The sequence below is a fragment of the Pseudorca crassidens genome, chromosome 12 (assembly GCF_039906515.1).
Source record: "Pseudorca crassidens isolate mPseCra1 chromosome 12, mPseCra1.hap1, whole genome shotgun sequence".
Taxonomy (NCBI): Eukaryota; Metazoa; Chordata; class Mammalia; order Artiodactyla; family Delphinidae; genus Pseudorca; species Pseudorca crassidens.
This window is the reverse complement of record NC_090307.1, coordinates 56743661-56750683: the sequence shown is the minus strand read 5'-3', so window position 1 is coordinate 56750683 and position 7023 is coordinate 56743661.

Below are 7023 nucleotides of genomic sequence, written 5' to 3'. Positions count from 1 at the left end.
GCATTTGTTGTAAAGCTGGTTTGGTGGTGCTCAATTCTCTTAGCTTTTCTTGTCTGTAATACTTTAATTTCTCCATCAAATCTGAATGAGATCCTTGCTGGGTAGAGCAATCTTGGTTGTAGGTTTTTCGCTTTCATCACTTTAAATATGTCCCGCCACTCCATTCTGGCTTCCAGTTTTTGCTGAAAGACCAGCTGTTAACTTTATGGGGATTCCTTTGTATGTTATTTGTTGTTTCCCTTGCTGCTTTTAATATTTTTTCATTGTAGTTATTTTTTGATTGTTTGATTAGTATGTGTGTTGGCATGTTTCTCCTTGGATTTATCCTATATGGCACTCTCTGTGCTTCCTGGGCTTGACTATTCCTTTCCCATATTAGGGAAGTTTTCAACTATAATCTCTTCAAATATTTTCTCAGTCCCTTTCTTTTTCTCCTGGGACCCCTATAACTCGAATGTTGGTGCATTTAATGTTGTCCCAGATGTCTCTAAGACTGCCCTCAATTCTTTTCATTCTGTTTTCTTTATTCTGCTCTGCAGTAGTTATTTCCACTACTTTACCTTCCAGGTCACTTTTCCGTTCTTCTGCTTCAGTTATTCTACTATTGATTCCTTCTAGAGAATTTTAAATTTCATTTATTGTGTTGTTCATCTTTGTTTGTTTGCTCTTTAGTTCTTCTAGGTCCTTGTTAAACGCTTGTTTTTTTCCTCCATTCTATTTCCAAGTTTTTGGATCATCTTTACTATCACTACTCTGAATTCTTTTTCAGGTAGACTGCCTATTTCCTCTTAATTTGTTTGGTCTGGTGGGTTTTTACCTTGCTCCTTCATCTGCTGTGAGTTTCTCTGTCTTCTCATTTTGCTTAACTTACTGTGTTTGTGGTGTCCTTTTCACAGACTGCAGTTTTGTAGTTCCTGTTGTTTTTGGTGTCTGCCTCCCGTGGCTAATGTTGGTTTAGTGGGTTGTGTAGGCTTACTGGTGGAGGGGACTAGTGCTTGTGTTCTGGTGGATGAGGCTGGATCTTGTCTTTCTTTTGGGCAGGACCCCGTCCGGTGGTGTGTTTTGTTGTGTCTGTGACCTTATTATGATTTTAGGCAACCTCTTTGCTAATGGGTGGGGTTGTGTTCCTGTCTTGCTAATTGTTTGGCATAGGGTGTCCAGCACTGTAGCTTGCTGGTCATTGAGTGGAGCTGGGTCTTAGCATTGAGATGGAGATCTCTGGGAGAGCTTTCGCCATTTGATATTACATGGAGCTGGGAGGTCTCTGGTCGACCAGTGTCCTGAACTCGGCTCTCCCATGTCAGAGGCACAGGCCTGACACCCGGCTGGAGCACCAAGACCCTGTCAGCCACAGGCCTCAGAAGAGAAGGGGGGAAAAAGAAAGAAAAAAATAGAATAAAAAGTTATTGAAATAAAAAATTTAAAAAATTAGTATAAGAAAAAATTTTTAAAATAATATAAAACAAAGAGAAAGGCAAGAAAAAAAGAAGTGAGCAACGAAACCAAAAAACAAATTCACCAATTTTAACAAGCGCTAAAACCTATATTAAAAAAAAATGGACAAACAGAACTCTAGGACAAATGGTAAAAGCAGAGCTATACAGAAAATAAACACTCAAAGAAACTTAAACACATACACACTCACAAAAAGAGCAAAAGGAAAAAAATATATATCTTTTGGGAAGTCTGAGGTCTTCTGCCAGCATTCAATAGGTGTTCTGTCGGAGTTGCTGCACATGTAGATGTATTTCTCATGTATTTTGGGGGAGGAAGGTGATCTCTATATCTTACTCCTCTGCCATCTTGAAGGTCTCCCACTTCACAGTTTCTTTGATGAGTTATTCACACACCAAATTTATAACGCTGAAATAGAATTTTTATGCTTAAATTTATTTACTAATTAAAAAAAATACATGCAATGCCAAATTTTAATTTTGGGACCAAATCTTACTTTGTTTGTTTGTGAGAAAGATGGGAAGAGAGACATAAAGCCCTTAAAAATTAAATCTAGTGATTGCTGGAACAATCTTTACCAAGCCCAACCAATAAATTGTTATACTCTAAATATAACTTGTCATCTTATGACAAAATCCAATTTTGAGAATAATTGAAAGTCCATTTTAATTTGCAATTGTTTAGTATACTTGGAAACCAAAAATGTACGATGGCACTTTCATATTTATTTTGTGTCAGGTGATAGGGAATTATATCCTCTATGTCCATAGTAGATGGTGAGATTGATGAATTGCTTATGTAGGCAGTCAGAATTCAGTTCAGATGCTGTTAAATAATGCACTGTCTCCACTTACTTTAGCTTAACATGCTTTCACCCCTAAGTCATTTCTGAATATCACCCACAAAGAAATTTAATTCATTGACCTTATGCCTCAAAGAGTGATTCTATATGGTAGTTGTCTGATAGTTAATATAATTAATGACTGGTAATTGTTCTTACTGACATACAGAAATTCTCAAAATAATTTGTGTTTTAGATATTAAAATGCAACATTTAATTTTCATTATAGGGAGTGAACAACATTTAACGCCTGAGGTAGAGGACAAAAGTATAATGAAGAGAAAAATTAAAAGAACATAAAGAGACAATAACAATTTGTAACTGTTTCAAAAACATTCTCTTACTAATGCTTAGCTACAGCCAGCCAAGCAAAAATAAATCGCCTTAATGTAGCCAAGTTAATGTAATCAAACTTTCAATTAAAAAAAACCTAGGTGAATTTAATTTGTCCTTGCCAGTTGCCAATTGTTTCTAGGCATGCTTCCTTTTATAGGTTGCAGAAGAAAAAATGTTTTGAAAATTTAGTCGTTTTTAGACCCTAACTAAATAATTCTGTTTTTCACCAAATAAAATTAGTAGAATTTGATGGTGAGAGGTGGAAATATCTGCTTTTGTAGGAGAAAAAATATTTCAGTACAGACATTCATCTTCTTGAGGGGTTAAGGGTAAACATATTTGAAAACCAGGGACAGAGAAAGTGAATCAGTTCTCAAACTGATCAGTTCTCAAAAGTCTATCCTCTTTTGTTTTTGCATTTAAAAAATTCAGGTATAATGTGCATGCTAGTAAAATGCTTGAATCTTAAGTATAACTACCAACCAGATCAAGATGAGATGAAGAGCATTTCCATTATTCCACAAGTTCCTTTTTGCCCCTTTCTAAGTAATATGACTCTCTCCTAAGAGGTAACTATTTTTCTGACTTCTATCATGATAAATCAGCTTTACCTGTTCTTGAACTTGATATAAAGGTTTGTATAGTTCTGTGATTATTACTTTTTAAATCATGTCTACATCATCACTATAAATTTGTTTAGGTGTCACAATATACCAGAATTAGTGCTTCAAACTCATTATGTTCTCTCTCTCCAATATTGGGTTTCCTATCTGTATCATAATTAAAAGTGGATTACTTTTGCTTAAGTTAAATGATTCTGAATTTAAATGGGATGGGTATGAAGTAGTTCATTGTGGTGGAATAGAGCACCCTGGGGGATCTGGGTTATGAACTAGGCTAGCAGGTGGGCAGAGGGGCTTCCTGTGCTGGGGTGAGCAGAGTCATTGACACATTTCTGAGTCTAGATTGCTGGAACAGAGAATATATTAGGTTCTGTTTGCAGAAGTGGGGTACATGGTGAGGCAGGGAGAATGTGATTCACCTCAGGACTGGGACCATACATCTGCCTGTATCCATTCCTTTCAGCAAATGTCAAGATTAATTCTTCTGCCTGTGATGGTTGATACCAGCCTGCAGATGGAAGTCAGGTGACTCCAACCCCCAGTTCTGTGAGGTGACACATAGAAGTTAGGAAAAAGCAGGACCAGCCTTCTTACAGTATCTATAAGATAAAGGCCTGGCTCACATTACCAGACCTGTGCTTTGGCTGGTTTCAGCTGCCAGCACTCTGCTAGAGGCACTCTAAGTTTCAGGTGATCAGAGCTCTGTACGGACTGCTTCATCTCCCTGCATTGTCCTTCCCCCCTTACCAGCTGGAATAAATAGCCATGTGCAGATAGGGAGAAAGCAAGCTCAGAGAACTGGCTTGTCTGGACTTTCATCTGAGCTCTATCTCTTACCAGCCTTGTGACTCTGGGCAAGTTACTTTACTTCTCCAAGTCTCAGTTTCTCTTTTCGCCAAAGAGGGATGTAATAGTACTTACCTCATGGAGTTAAATTAGATAAACTCTAAGTGGCTGGTTGCCCAGTTGGTCACTATTTCCACTGGATGGTAAAGAACCTATTTAAACTATAGGCCCTCAAAATTCAATGAAAACCACTCTCTATTCAGAAGACTTCTCTGATCCTACCAGGAAGAGTAAAGTTTTACATAGCACTCTGCTTCCCACACTTAAAAAAAATAATTTCCTTTCTAACTCCCCCTCTGGACACTATACTATCTGAGGGTAGGGACAGTGTCTTTCATGCTTATAGTTCTGGTGCCTCCATGGGGTCAGGCACGCAATGGCATTCAGGAAATATTTGTTACGGGCATGAATAAAGTCTTATTTGGCAATTGTATGTTGCACCACGTTTGTTTTTGTTAGTTTTCCTTCAGTGCAGGGTTCATATTCAAGACAATTTTGTAGGGAAGGTATGAGTTTCACTGAATCTTTCAAATATACCTGTCAAGCTACTCTTTGCTATCTTAAATTGGCTTGACAATCAACAGCAACACAAAATTACTGTTTATGAACTGATTCTCTGTTGGAAGTCTCAGCAGTGACAGTGGAAATAGCTATAATTTAGCAATTCAGTAGCATTTGCCTCAGTGAAGGAGTTAGCATAAATAATAACCATCAGCTTCAACTGAAACCACAAAACCTGTGTCAGACTTCTGGGATGAAGATTTACATAGGAGCCTCACTATTAATTTCACATTACACTTTCACTATTGTCATAATATATAAGTAAGTTTAGGTTCTGACTATAAGCCCCAAGACTTGAGAAATGAGACTAGCAAAACAGGAAACTTTCCCACCCACCAGGAATGTAACTACAAGATTCTTTTCATATTGGATTATTAATATTGTGACAAAATAGAGAAAGCTTCTCTGCCAGCCCACCAGCAAGGGAAGTAAGATGAAGGCCACAGGCAATTCCTGTGATGTTGCTAGCAGTCTGCGCTCTTCTCCCTGGCTCTTCCTAATGTTTTTCTAGGAAGAAACACACAAATGTCCTCTATATGCTATAGAACAGTTTACATTTAACTACATTTAACTATAGAACAGTTTAAATTCTAAAGAAACAAACATCCCTAGTACTTATTTATCTTATAACTGGAAGACTGTAACTTTTGACCACCTTCATCTAATTCCCCCTCCCCTATCCCATGTATCTGGTTGCCACAGATATGATCTCTTTTTTGTACGAGTTTGTTTGTTTGTTTCCTTCTGCTAACTTTGGGTTTATTTTGTTACTTTTCTGGTTACTTGAGGTATAAAGTTAGGTTGTTGATTTGATATCTTTTTTCTTTTTTAATATTGGCATTTATTATTATATACTTCCTTCACAATACTGCTTTTGCTACATCCTATAAGTTTGGTATGTTGTGTTCTCATTTTCATTTCTCTGAAGATATTTTCTAATTTAATTTCCCTTGTGAATTATTCTTTGATGCATTTGTTGTTCAAGAGTGTTTTTTTTAATCTACATATTTGTGAATTTTCCTGCTTTCCCTTGCTATTGATTTCTAGTTTCATTCTATTGTGGTCAGAAAAGATTCTTGGTATGATTTCAATCTTTTAAAATTTGTTAAAACTTATTTTGTGGCCTAACTTGTGATTTGTCCTGGAGAAATATTTGTGTGCACTTGAAAACAATATGTATTCTGCTGCAGTTAGAGGGAATGTTCTATATATGTTTGTTAGGTCCCCTGGGCTATGGTGTTGTTTATATCCTCTCCTTCCTATTGATCTTCTGTCTCATTGTTCTATACACTATTGAAATTGGGATACTGAAATTTCTTCTTATTATTGTGTTACTGTCTATTTCTCCCTTTTTTTTTGTCAGTTTGCTTCATGCCGTTGGGTGCTCTGCTGTTAGGTGCATATATATTTATAATTGTTATATCTTTCTGGTGAATTCATACTTTTGTCATGTCCTTCTTTGTCTTTTGTTACTTAAGTTTTTGACTTAAAATACATTTTGCATGATAAAAGTATGACCACTTTCAGCCCATGTGTTACATTTAAAGTGAGACCCCTATAGACAGCAATAGAGAGCATATAGATGGATCTTGTTTTTGCTTTTTGTTTGTTTTGTTTTTAATCAACTCAGCCACTCTATGTCTTTTGAATGGGGAATTCAATCATTTATATTTTCAGTAATTATTATTATTTTTAAAATAAATTTATTTATTTATTTTTGGGTATGTTGGGTCTTCGTTTCTGTGCGAGGGCTTTCTCTAGTTGCAGTGAGCGGGGGCCACTCTTCTTCACGGTGTGCAGGCCTCTCACTGTCGCGGTCTCTCTTGTTGCGGAGCACAGGCTCCAGACGTGCAGGCTCAGTAGTTGTGGCTCATGGGCCCAGTCGCTCCGCGGCACGTGGGATCTTCCCAGACCAGGGCTTGAACCCATGTCCCCTGCATTGGCAGGCAGACTCTCAACCACTGTGCCACCAGGGAAGCCCTTCAGTAATTATTGATAGGGAAGGACATACTATTGCCATTAAAAATGTTTTCTGTATATCTTGTAATTATTTTGTCCTCCTTTTCTTTGTTTCCTACCTTCTTTGATTGATTTTTTTTGTAGTGACATGCCTTGATTCCTTTCTTTTTTTCTTTAAATACATTTATTTATTTATTTACTTTTGTGTTGAGTCTTTGTTGCTGTGCATGGGCTTTCTCTAGTTGTGGTGAGTGGGGGCTACTCTTTGTTGCGGTGCGTGGGCTTCTCATTGTGGTGGCTTGTCTTTGTTGTGGAGCATGGCCTTTAGCTGCGCAGGCTTCAGTAGTTGTGGCACACAAGCTCAGTAGTTGTGGCTTGTGGGCTCTAGAGTGCAGGCTCAGT